Source organism: Triturus cristatus, chromosome 3_1 (genome assembly GCF_964204655.1).
Source record: "Triturus cristatus chromosome 3_1, aTriCri1.1, whole genome shotgun sequence".
Lineage (NCBI taxonomy): Eukaryota > Metazoa > Chordata > Amphibia > Caudata > Salamandridae > Triturus > Triturus cristatus.
Genome location: NC_140583.1, coordinates 652,461,441 through 652,475,603, shown reverse-complemented (window position 1 = coordinate 652,475,603; position 14,163 = coordinate 652,461,441). Strand labels below are relative to the sequence as shown.

At 43.2% G+C, this 14,163-nt stretch overlaps 1 protein-coding gene across 1 annotated transcript in view; it reads right to left on the bottom strand.

Moving 5' to 3' along the window:
* The window catches only part of SPG11 (SPG11 vesicle trafficking associated, spatacsin), a 623,940-nt gene that overhangs the window by 524,027 nt on the left and 85,750 nt on the right, over positions 1–14,163 (bottom strand). The window lies entirely within an intron of this gene.

Below are 14,163 nucleotides of genomic sequence, written 5' to 3'. Positions count from 1 at the left end.
AGGCTTCAGTTGGGACTAGACTCCTGAGGACACAGATCTCAAAAAAGCCTTTACTAAAGCTACTGTATGGAGGCATCTTTATCCCACAAGACACTTTGGCTCTGAAACCGACACCCTAGATAAAGCAGTGGGAGCAGCTTTGTTACAACCGCAACCAGGTGACGGTCTTGAACATCCAGTGTTTTATCTAAATGGTCCGATTCCATGTGAGCAAACATATTTACTCCTAGAGGAAGGCTTCTAGCTATAAAATAGGCCTGTGAGGAATCAAGACAACTTTTAATGAACACCAGCCTTCTGAATCAGGACTGTACAAATTTTACAGAAGATGAAAAGTCGAAACAGCGGTCAAACCAACTTAGCTTATTTTTTCCTCCAATAGGTCTTCCAAGTGACCTATATTCCGAGATCTTAAAATGCTCTCTTTTGCTGCAGTTTTAATGAGGATAAGAATCAAGAACAACCTTACTATTACGTAACAGAGTCATAGGACTGTCACAAATCTTCCTGGAAAGATTAAGAGATGTTCATGCTCAGATCAACCAAGAGAGTTTGGATGAAATTCAAAGTCCCAGCAACATGATCCGTATCTTTGCACAATATATTTTCAGTTCACGTATAACAACGTTACTTATTCTGCAACTAAATTGTCTCCAATTTCGGTTTTCATCCCTGTGGCCTTCCTTCCAATCCATTTGTTTTTTGGTGCCCGCAGAGGAGGATTGCTTTGACCAACAATGAAGACCGAGAAAATGAACAGCTACAAATCTGCAGCAGTCAAAACTTGCCATGGAAAACAAAATAAGCAACGCACAATTTTGAGCCTGGACAGGGACATAAGATCTGGTTATCTTCCCGATTTCAAACTACTCATCTCAGTTCAGACCATGATTTTAAAGTCCTTTTAACATCTGCAAACAGATTATTCCTGTAGCTTTTCATTTTCTTCTTGTAAGATGTATCCAACCTTCCGTGAGTCATAGTTAAAACCGTAATCGAGATGATCTGTATCATGAGTCTACTTTTCCTCCACATCCAGTTTCTGCTGATGGCACTCCGGAGTTTGGAAAATCCTCAGTGACTGCTTCTTCTATTCATGCTCCATTCCTGATCTGACATTTTCTTCATACCAATCTGTCTGAACCTGGGTCTCTGCGGATGGGGTGTATTGTTAAAACAGCACTCCCAATGCGAGCTTACCTTCTAATGGAGTCTGATACCCGGTGCTGCATCATTGTGGTCTCCTGTTGCCGAAGAGTTTTCTGTAGTTCTCTGCACTCTGAGCACATGGTCTTCAGTTCAGAATTAGCCTGTTGCGCTGGTGCTTCTTGAGACAGTTTTCTTCAGTTATCTTCTAGAATCTTCTGTCTTTAATTCTCATTGATTTGGATTTTTTTAATGTCCAATGGCTTTATCCTCCATTCAATGCTACCCTTCATCACTGATACGGACACCTGATTCATCATACATTATATATTGTAACAGGGGTGTCACCCTTACCTTACAACTAACAAAGCCAAAATACCAGAGAAGTCTCACTCTCCAGCCCTTGACAACGATTCATTTTTGGGCACATCACAAATATCACATAGTGACAGCAACAAATATTCTTGCATAAGTGACGTACCTGGAGAAGAAAGACCAATGGTTCCATTGCGACTGCTAAGAGAAGTAGCAAAAGTATACAGTCCAGCTTCATCCCCTATGAAAATGCCCAGCAGTTCTCATAAAAGACCACTGACCCTCACCCAGGCAATGTGATGGGTACAAATGTGCTCTACCTCAATAACAAGGAGTCAAGGGCCTTTCTTTTGTCGAGAAAGATGACTACCGCCTCCATGTCATAGTGTAGCTAGTGGATCTACATAAAGCGAGCCTGATAAGAGACCGACAGGTTCAGTTTATTTTCTACAATTCTAGCTACAATTTTCCTATCCACATTTATAAGTGACAATGAAGAGCAGGAAGAACAAAACATGATATATTTGTATGGACTTAGAAGTTTCATCATGACCACTGCCTCTTCATATATAGACAACAGCTGTGTGATAAGTTCCAGAGCGCTTTATAGAATTCCAAATAATCTGGTCTGACTTTGGCACCTTCCCCCAGTTTGGATACTTATGGCTCCTTTTACTGCTTCCAGTGAGATGGACTCCAACAGAGGCTAACTAATGGCATCATCAATCCACTCTAAGGTGACATCATCTAGGTACTGAGCCATGTCGGTTGCTGAAACAGAGGATCTTAACTTATAAAGGTCTATACAGAAGCCCATGAACACATCTATTTACAGAATTGTCATACACTGCCCGACCCAACTTGTCTTTCACTGCTACAATGCTCTTGGCCTGCTGTCTCATTATCTCCATATTGCCTTGCCCTGACATATCTACCAAGTAAGCTGGCCTCAATCCACGAGTTCCGGGAACAACACTAGAACAGAGGTCAAATCGGTCACTAGCTCCCTCCTGCCCAGCTCCACATACTGTGCCTCCAGTTCTGCAAGTTGACGCTCTATCCATTCCCATCTGCACACATAGCACCATCAGGACAACAGCCTATGAGGCCATGTAAATACCCTAGATCTACATCTTGCAGGTCCCACATACTATGCACACCCTGAGAGATGCTCAAGCATTCGTCTGAAAAATCCTGCATCTGCTCTGAACACATCACCCAGAGTCTCGGTGGAGAACTGCCAAAATGGGCCCTAGATGGTATTGCTAAATGTACTACTAAGGGAAGTGATCAGGAAGCATTCTAAGAAGAAAGTCAGCAGATGTGACCCAATGAGCAAGCTTTCTAGTGAGCATCTAATAGCTAGAGCTGGACATAAAATCATGTACCATTGAGTAGTAGGTAAGAATCCTGTCTGGGCTGTGGTATTGTTTCCATATATCCATGAGGCATAGCAACAATGTATATAATGCCCTTCCATCGAAAAGACAGGAGTTTGTCAAAGGGCCTCACTCTGTATGTTGTAATCAACCATCACTCCACGAACTCTAATATTGTTCATGCATTCATCTTTCGAAACTTGAGAAAGACTCCATTAAAGAACTCAGTGAAGTCTATGTTGGGACCATAAGTGCATACCAATGTGAACTGTGTATCAAAAGCATCCCTCTTGAACTAGGAGAAAAAAAAACACTGACCGATCTGAATAAGATTGAGAAATTTAAGGTGCAATTCTTTGTGAATTTGTCACAGTAGCATTCAATCAGATGCAATAGGTATCTTTTATCCCACACTTAGAAGAGAAGTGCCTGCAACTCCAAGGATGCAGATATATCTCTTGCAACACTAAGGTTCTACAGTGGTGCCATTTTCAATATGCTATTTAGGTTATTGACCCCCTCCTCCCCCAAATGTTCCATCTTATGAGTTCGAGATCTTGAACTCTTGGACCTGTGGACTATTATATGTCAGTCTTAATGCATCTCTTCTACCCTACTCATGTAGAACAACATCTCAACGTAAATGCACAACAGCCTGCTAGTCTAGCTTGATGTGGGCAGTATTTGAAACCTGGATGAGTGGAGTATGCACTATATTTGCGCTACATTTGAAAATAAATAAATTAATAAATAATGTATCCAGCAGTGGAAAGCGGTGCCTAAATACTGCTTTGTAGACATCTTGAAATCTTTCCCCAATCAGGGGGAGTGCATCTCTTCTCATTGATCCTATTTGAGCATGTAGTTGGCATAGGCAGTCACAGATCAGACCAGCCAGAATGGTCAGTCATGAGGCACAATGAGCCCTGAAAGATGCAGCCAGAAGTCCTCATTGCTAGGCACAACCAGCCAACAACAGAGGAGGAAACATCAAGGTGTGAGTTTCACTAAGCAGGGGAAAGCTACACTAGACAATGGAAGGGATGGCAAACCTCATCATCACCCACCAGGAAACTCTAGTTTCAGAGACGGAAGTCGAAACAAAGACAGACGGTCTTGTCCACCATGAACACTGGGAAAGGACTTCTGTCCCAAAACCCCCATAGTCAGACTGATGAATCAGCAACAAACAAGGTGCATTCCATCTTCCCATACATCTACTTAATCTACCTGGACACACAGATGGAATAACGAGGTAGAATACACAGATATTTTTACTGGACAGAGGTAAATCTAGCTATACATACCTAATAGTTTTATATAGAGTGCGCGAAATTTGCACAGGTTGCTTTTGCGTTATTACGTGACATTTCGGCATAGTGACAAGTAATTACACAAAATGCAAATCCATCATTTCATGTTACATTTTAGTGCAAAATGTTCTGGTGTTACTTTTTGGCCACCGTGAACAACAGCGAATGGATCAGTCGTGAAATAATTTTAATGCGTATGGCATGTAATTACGCAATATGGCGTAATGCTGTGATTTCAGAAATTTCATAAAAAACGAAATTCCTGAAATTACGTGAATATTGCTAGCATAATGTATATTTCTCCAAGGCATAGTTTATATAGTACTATGCAGCACATTTCAGTTACCCCAGAACACCATAAAGAAACTAGGAGTGACAGAATTTATAGTACAATTGTTAGACCTGCCAGACTTAGGGTGGTCTTCGTCCAGATGTTTTGCCTTCCTCCTCCACTTTTTTTGCTCGTCTCGTTTTGGTTGGCCTTAGGACTCCACTCACTTCACCATTGCTACGAGCGCTAAAGTGCATCTGCTCCCTCCTTAAAACATGATAACATTAGCTTATCACCAATTGGCCTATTTAATTATTTACTTCTAAGTCCCTAGTAAAGAGGTACTACATGTACCCACAGCCTGTTAATTAAATGCTACTAGTGGACCTACAGCACTGGTTATGCCACCCACCTAATAGCCCTTTAAACATGTCTCAGGCCTGCCATTGCAGCCTGTGTGCATTTTTAAACTGGCATTGTGGCCTAGCAAAGTAAACCTTTCTGCCAGGCCCCAACCTTCCTTTTTAATAAGTCTATGTCACCCCAGGGTAGGCATTGTATTTAAAAAGTAGCACCTGTACTATTTTTATAGTTTTCCTGTAAGTCACTACTGCAAGGCCTAACTCTTCAATAGGAGAACATTGGAGTTACCTCGTTAAACTTTATAAGTGAAATTTCCAAATGGGAACAGATGACTAGTTTACGTTTGGTGTCTCTGGAAAAGGAATTTAAAATCTTAACTTATGGTTAGGCTATCCTGTTTTCAGTTTCTATTTTTGGTAAATTCTGGTGGTGTTTTCTCAGTGTTTTCCAGCGATTTCAATACCTCAAAAAAACAGTGCTTTTCAGTGGTTACTCATTGCCATAAAAAACAACTGAAACGGTGTTTTACCGGTGTTTATGGAACGCTTTGCTTTTATTATTGCTTGCTTTCTTGATTGATGCATGGTATAGAGACAGTGTACGTACAGTGTATATGAGGTCCAAATACATTTTTACAAGTTAAATTTATTGTAGTACACCATACAATATTTCTTCAGTGATTCTTTGGTCATTCGCGCTCTCTCTTTCCTTCCCATGTACACCTTTATTTGTGAAAAGGCCCTCTCGACATTGGCACTTGAGACTGGCAATGCCAAAACAGCCAGTACACAATTTGCCAACTCTGGCCACTGACGGAGCTTTCCATGCCAGTACTGGTGCACCTCAAGGTTGACATTCTCTGGGCCAGGTTCTGCAACATATGCGTTGAACTGGGTGCATATGCCCTTAGAGGTATTAAAGCGGTCAAAAATGAAGCTGTACTTTTCGAAGTCTGGAGAAAATTCCCCTTTATGGAAGGGATCTAACACTTGTGCAGAGTACCAAAGTGAGGATTAATAGACTGTGCAAACAGGGAAGAGCGCACTTGTGTTGCAATGAGTAACAGAAAACAACAAGTTCTGGTCACAGGAGCTAGTAGGCTAAAAGCACCCCAGGGAAGGGGCCCGAGGCCTTGATGTCTGTAAGGTTAAGTCAGCACTTTTGGAAATTTGCCTAAAAAGGGAGACTCTGTGCAAGGCACACCTCTTGAACTGCGGGGTACAGAGAGAACTTTTTGGAATCGCAGGTTTTGTGACTCTCCAGGTATGGGTAATTTATGAGACATTTCTGGGGGTGTTGGGCGTTGTAGGCAAGGCAGGCAGTTCTCATTGTCCATTTAGAATCAATGTGTTGTCATTTGAAGAAAGTGAGAGCTGGGTGACATGTTCATGGTTTGGGCACTCCTCGCAAATCACGTAGCATGATGGCACTGCTCTGACTAAAGCTAGGCTGGTTTTCACTGCTGTTTTTTTTCCCCTCTGCGATTTATATAGTGCTAACTCGACCTGAAGGTATTGAAGCACTTCACATGAGTACCTGTTGCGTTACACAAGGGCACATTCATTTTTGTTAGGGACGGGTAGATTACGTGATTTGCCCAGAATCACAGGATGTTAGGCGTCATTGCCGAGACTCGAACCCCGTTCGCCAGATTTGAGGTCCACCGCCCTAACCATTAGACTACATCCTCTCCTGCTGTTATTTTCAAGGTTTATGGAAGAGTATATGCTTTAAGTGTTTGAGTTTGTGAAGTTTAAATCTTGCCATTGCAGTATCACAATGATTACAAAAACATGTTTTGTAAAAGAATGATAACTGGTTTGCGATTTCAGCAATCACATTTTCTAACCTAGTTTACTTGGGTCATTTCTCGTTTAATCCGTGTGCTTAACATTTTCATATAAGCAGATTCAGATCCATGCACGAAAATGATGAGAACTAATTAGTAAATTGTTCCGATGCACTTAAATGTCAACAGAGGCATTACAAAGAAGGGAATTACACTGAGTATAATTTGCGCAATAGGTCTCTCAAAGATGTTGTTTTCGATGAGTGCAAATATATGAAGCTACTTTTTTAGAGTGGATTGCGGAGAAAGGCAGACCAACATTAAAATAAAGTTTTTTTGCTAAAGATCTCCTGTCTATATTTTATGTTCAGATGGTGCTTTACAACCGGAACGAAATGAGAAAGACAGTTGCTGGAACTTAATCTGTAGTAAAATACAAACCTTAAACAACATCGTATGGTGGTGCTTGAATGCCCCTTGCAGGGGCTCTACGGAGGGGTGCAAGAACAACAAAGCCTCGTTAAGTAAATGGCCTTTATAAAGAACTGTGAATTAATCGGGTGCGGCCGCATGCAGACAAAGAGTAAGGCTTGATGCTCGACCACACCATGTAATGAGGCTTGATGTCAGACCACACCATGGAGAAATACTTGACGCGTGACCACAGCTTTCACTGTACTGTTAAGTATATGAAGGGCGTTTTGCTAACCACTCAAGACAAAGTGTTCTGAGGCCATCAGGAAAGTTATTACAAAATACAGCCGCAAGCAATTCAGAAAAACAATAGAAATCTTTAAATAGAACGTGGTTAATGGTGTAGCATATTTTGGCAAATGTTAATAACGGTGTTAGACTGACAGTCCAGTTTACTGTGAGACTGATTTGTATACCTGGTTATATTTTAATAATGTTTTTTATTGTTATTTATCTGCTTTCAAATAAAATGAGAAAACAAAAATATATTGGCAATTGGTCATGGAATGTTGTATTTGCACCTTAATATTAGTATTCGGCTCATTAAAAAAAAAGATTTAATCAGCCCTTTATATATTTTTAACATTTATCATTTTTCAATTGACAAACACATATGCCAACTCCTCTTTGAAAAGTTTTCGCTCCACGTTAATAGCAATAATCTTACACCCACAGGCATTGCAGGCGCGCAATGCTCACTGAGATGAAACCAGTTCTGGGGGATATAAATGTATACCAAAATATTTATATAAATCGCTGAGCCTGTTTGTAGCAAATGCTGCTTCAGATCGTGGGGGAAATGAAGGCAGCTGATTCTATTTGCCCTGTGCCCCGAGTACATTTCCAAAAGCCTCTGTGTGTGTGTGTAGGGTAATGAACAAATATATTGAGATGGCAGAGACTCAGTCGGGGCTCACTGCACCGCCGGCGCACACGCCCGGCTGGGTTAATGGGGGTGCTAGTAGGCCGCTACACCAGGCACCCTTCAGAACCGCTTAAAAAAGAATTTGTCTCTTCTTGTCCCCCTCCAGGCTCCCCAGGGGCACCCTGAACAGAGCCCATGATAAAGGAACGGCGACACGGCTTTCAGCCCGGATACCTGTAGCTTTGTCATTGCCATTACAATGTAGCAGAACGGTGACACAACTTTGAGCCCGGATACCTGTAGCTTTGTCATCGCCATTATAATGCCTTTTAAAGACCTGTGAATTAGTCCGGTGCGGCCGCATGCAGACAAATGGCAGACCACAACAGCTCCTCTCCCCCACATTAGCCAGGCAGGGTGCCCTTGCTCATGTGCCGCATTAAGAAATACAAGGAAGAATTCAAAACCCATGCGTGCCGCCTCTTTTCCCGGTGCCCACCCCCACGTTAGCCAGGCAAGGGGCCCTTGATCACGGGCCGCATTAAGAAATACAAGGCAGAATTCAAAACCCATGTGTGTCGCCTCTTTCCCCGGTGCCCACCCCCACGTTAGCCAGGCAGGGGGCCCTTTCTCACGGGCCGCATTAAGCAATACAAGGCACAATTAAAAACCCAAGTGTGCCGCCTCTTTTCCCAGTGCCCACCCCCACGTTAGCCAGGCTTACAGGCGCATTAAGCAATACAAGGCACAATTAAAAGCCCAAGTCCCGAGCTGCTTCCTTCTCGGGCCTAAATTGCAGTTTGGTCTGCAATACTTTGGCTCCAGCAAGTGGCCAAGTGGTGCAACAGCAATGAAAATCCGTGACACTTGGTTTAAACCGAGTCAGCTGATTTTCCGGTAGGGTACTGTCGGGTAGAGTCGGTTTTAACCGAATTCCGGACAGCCTACTTATGGTGAAGTCGGATTTTAAATTATAATTTTGAAAGTGCCACTTTTAGAAAGTTGGCTTTTTTTGCCTTGGTCATTTGGTGCCTATAGCCTGTACCTGGGTCACAGACAGCCACACACACAATGGGGAGCTTAGGTGTGCCGGATGGGCCATTACTGGCAGGATGGGAGGGATGAGCTGGGACAGCCCAATTTACACTGCCACTCTGCTGGACTACTGCCTTGAAGTGCTGCATCTTTGCTGTAGTAACCTGCTGCCTGCTACCCTCCTGCCCGGCTGAGACGGATTGGACTTACATCTATTGAACCCAAACCCCAGAGTGATTCCAAGTGCTAGCTGGTTTGCCTCCTGCCTTGAGGCTCAGGGACAGAAGGCTCCAACAACCTTGCATCTGCACCTGGACTCTGCCGTCTGTGAAACTACCCTGTCAAGTGGTCTCATCCCAGTCCTGCACCCTTGGAAGTGGGCCAAAGTTGCTCTTCCAGCCTCTGTGGACGCAGCGGAACCGACGCATCCCTCCTGCTGCATGGCGCGGCCCCAAGCAGAACAAGCAAATCGCTGCTGCCGTGTGGATCGGAACCCCCGCAAAGACCTGCATTGCAATGCAGCCCGTCGCCACATTGGAACTGCTGCATCGCTCTGACTGCCTGACGCCTCCCAGACTCTGGACTTCGCATCGCAAGCCCTCGGCGACGGGATCTTTGGCGACGACCCAACAGGACCTCGCACCACAGCCTTGCCGCATCTCAGAACCGACACACTGCTTCGGCTGCTCAATGCATCTTCAACGCGGATCCTCGCAATGCTCCGCAAACCAGGATTGAGGGTATTTTGTTCAGCTGGCCTAACTGGGTTCCTGTGGCCGGCCTGCACTTTATCGCGGTAGGCTTGAGCTTGGGACTGTCTCGGTCCAGCACAACCAGCTATCTACAGTTGGAGCTTTAAGCATTTGGTGCTATTTTTACAAAAATCTTTTCAAATTAAATATCTCCGGTTCAACTGATTAAACTTTTTTTTTCAATGTTGTTATATTTACTAATATTACTCTATTTTTCTAACTCTGTTGTGGGATCCTTTTGTGATATGTTTTCACAGTGTTATTGTTTGAGGTTTCGCACAAATACTTTACACTTTGCCCCCGAATTAAGACGTACTGCTCTGTGCTAATCTACATGAGGGTTGAGCACGGGTTAATTTAGGATTTGCTTGTGTCTTCACCTTGCTGGTTGAGAAGGGTTCAGCCCCACCCCCACACCCCTGCCAACGCGTATCCCAATTTCTTACAAATTGTTTGGAACAGCGGACTGCTAAGTTCAGTTGTGACTCTTAAATTCAGTTAACTGCAAGAATACACAGGTCAATGTTCAAGGGATTCCTGAACCACGCAATTGTTCATGAAATTCCACATCCTCAAGCTCTGAACATCCACTTATCAGCCACTATTTTTTCAGCTGTTTGAAGGGTTGTTGGTTAGGTTTTGCAGTTGCAGGTAATACACTCCTGATACAAACAAGACAAGAAGGCAGAGGTGGCATCCACAGCAGCACATCAATCCTATAGAAAAACAGAGTCTATATTTTAACAAGTAAAAGATTCCCAGTATTGGTGCCTCTCAAGATCACAAAAACATCCCACTACCAAAGATGTCGCTACACAGTGATTCGTCTGAACTTCCGTGTTCTTAATACAGAAAAACACTGTGCCTTGGCCCTCCTAATGTCCTTATTTTAGTCCTAGCCAGTAAGCAATAGTCCTCAAAGTAACCATAAAGCCGCTTACAAAAAATATATGTCAATCTTAGTAAATCATTACAAGAAATGTTTGAATCATGGCAAGAAAGTTTTAAGGTCGATACTTTTCTTTGCGGGACTGGGCTGGACGGAGAAACATACGGCGGGATCGCCGAGGATTAGGGGCATATCACAGCCCTTGTGCACTCTACTTTTAAATAGTGCAAGATTAAAGGTGTTGTCCGAATAAATTTGTTGTCTGAACACAGACACGTCTTTCCCACGTAAGGCTTGACAACTACTTTTAGAACAGCGGTTTACTTACTTACACAGACTGAATTTTGGGATTTGGACATACTTTTTCAGGAACCTTTCAGGGAACAATCTGACTCCCACGTGGATTTTGTCAAACGACTTCTTGAAATCTCGATGCTTTTTAAACAAGGGTCCCTTGAATGTTTTCACTTTAAATTTGATATGCTGTTCTTTACGTAGAATAGCGGAAGTGCTCAAAGAATGAAGCCTTGAAGAAGTTGCAGTAAGTAACGAAACACATGTCGGCTGCCATCATCCTTTGACACCGATGAAACATCAGGAACACGACTTACATAAATCATTGAGATATGATTTCTAAGTGCTAAGTGGAGCATTGACGTTGGATAATTAAAACTTTTGTGTAATGATTTACTAAGATTGACATATTTTTTGTGAACAGCTTTATGGATACTTTGAGGATTATCGCATACTGGCTAGGACTAAAATAAGGACATTAGGAGTGCTGAGGCACAGTGTTTTTCTTTCATACAATCCTGGTTGGTGTGTAAAAGGAGACAATTTTTAGCAAGTATCTTTCACCTGCCCCAGCAACCTTTATGCACTTTGCTGAACACAATCCCCGAGTCCTCTTTTGGGGGTGCATGTGTGTGGTTGTGGTTATGAAAACTAAATCAAATTCTGGCTGATTGATTTGGTACCTCTTGCAACATGCTGCTTAGTTGCTAGGGAGCCCTGTGTAGATGGTGTTGCAATGGTCAAAACATACCATAACAATAACATTTATCAGCTCAACCCAGTTGTTGGTTTGAGTAAGTGTTAAGATTTTCCAAAGTAGGGAGAGTTGCAGGTTTACAATCTTGACCACACTCTTGGCTTGAGAAGCAAACAAAAGCTTAGAGTAGTATAGTGCCCTTGGCTTCCCTACTTTCATCTAGATGGATCGAGTCATTCCAATGTTTGGAGAGAGGGTGTAGACAAAACATATCAGACTCTGTTCTAATAATCTGAATTCTTGGTTTTTCTCATTAATATAGAGGAAGGTCTCTTTAATATAATGATACACATATCATATGACTTGATGGGACTATTTTTCAATCAGAAGCAGATTTGGGTGATAGAGTACATTTGGAAAATTATTTGGAAAGCTGTGCCAGTGGAGCTGATTTAGATCTTGGTGAAAGGGTTACTCCGTCACAACGGTGACGAATATCCCATCTGTTGAAATATAAATCCTATCATACCCTATGGGATTTAAAATTCGGCGGACGGGATATCCGTCAGCATTGTAACGGACTAACCCGGCCGCCAAGATCTAACTCCAATCAGGCTCTCAATAATAATAAGGCGATGATGACCCCAGGGGTATGTCACATGGCATCAGATGGGAGAAGAAAACACCTCTTTAAGGAACACTACATCACAACAAATAAACAGTCTATCACCATGCTCAGAACCCTGCTTCCTTCCTTTCACTCACTGACAGTATTTTTCCTGTTGACTCCGCAAAGAGTCCAGCTGCCGTTTGCCTAGCTTGGCAGCATAAAAGTAGTCTTGTTTTTGGCATTCCATGTTGACTAGTTAAAAAGGTGTCAGGGTGTGCAGGCTTTATGGGGTTAGCCTTGACAGCACACCTTCTATACATGCCCATAGGCCTTCAACCAACACCCTTTTCACCAGGCCCTATAAAAAAAATCCCAGGAACCTGATGTAAATCAGAGTGCTTTATGATTCCGCCATCGATGCTATAAGGTGCTATATGAATTCTGCAATACAAGACAATAAAATACTGAAGGTTGCCTCAACTCCTTTGAGCATGACCAGGATGGGCAGTTTGTCCCTACTGAGGGAATGAAGCAGTATGTTTGGTGTGACAGGTGGAGGGAGGGAGTCTGTAGTAGCACAGCTCTGTTTGAGTTTTTTTTCAAGATGTGTGCAAAGGCTAGGTCGAGAACGTGTCCCACCATGAGTTAGGCCATTCACCCACTGGTTGAAGCCTAGGGCCTCACTGGTTTACACTGTGATCCCACAGAAATTCCCATGATCAGCATTTTCTTGGTCTGCAAATGGTGGATGGGTCAATTCAATATTTTCATTCAAAAGTTTATTTATTTTTAATATTTGTAAATATTCCCAAGTAGTTCTGGCATGCCTGGCACATGGTAGGATGTTAGTGGGAGTGCCACAGGTGCCCCCACGGCCACATAGCAGAGGCCCAAGGGGGATAGGGGCCCTCCTGATGGCCCTCAAAGTCTCTTTCGGACAGCCTTTCCATGGCGATTAGATCGCCATGAAAAGCTGTAAAGGGACAATGTAATCCCTACAGCGGTGCCTGCGCAGGCACCGCCCCCATTGTAGGGATCACGGTCGGTCCGACGGGCTCCTTGATAATGCGATGGTCAGACCCCTAAGCTGCATGTCAGTGGGACCACCACCGGCAGCTTGTCAGTGGCAGTCCCACTGACATCATAATCAGGCCTGTGTTGTCTGCTGCCTCAGTACCACAGTCTAAGCTTAGCTCTTCCTGGTGCATCTGTGTAGCCATCAAGTGGCATTCTGAGCTTAGGTCTCCTGGTGCATCTTTATTGCCAGTATCTGCCAGCCCATGCCAAGCTCTTTCTGGTGTGTGTCCGTACCCTATGAAAGCCAGTAAATACTCAGCTCTCCCTGATGCATTGTTGAACGTAGCACCTGGCAGTCTACGACTGTTTCTGTCTGGCGCAATTCTGTTTCTGTCTGGCGCAATTCTGATCTGTACATAGTCCTTATTTTTCTAGGTTCAGAGGTTCCAGGTATGCCAAGGTAACCAAGGGACAAGAAAAACAACTAATTGTCACTAGACCAAGAGGTAGACGAATTCAATAAAACTAATGATACTACTAGACCAACCGTGCCTCCACTCAATCTACTTTTCTTAAAGTATAAATAAAATATCGATTTAAGTTACGATTTTATTTAAATTAAATGTCAACATTTCTGCAGTTAGCCAGGGTGGGGAGAGGTGAGGGGGCGGGGGCTCAGTACACTAATTATTCCAGTTCCGGTATTTGAGTTTGACCCGAAGAACACAGACTAAATCCCGGCGAATGCACTCAGAATTTATCAAATGAGTATCATGGAGCTGAGTGACAAACATCTGTTATGTGTCAACAGTACCAAGCAAACCCATAGGTGGATATGAACTGTAAAAATAAGCCTGGTATTTGTTTTTAAGTTTACTTCACCATAGAGCATAAGTCGGATATTAAGAGGGTGCTTGCAGTCTGGTGTGAGTAACTTTGCACCATCACCATCAC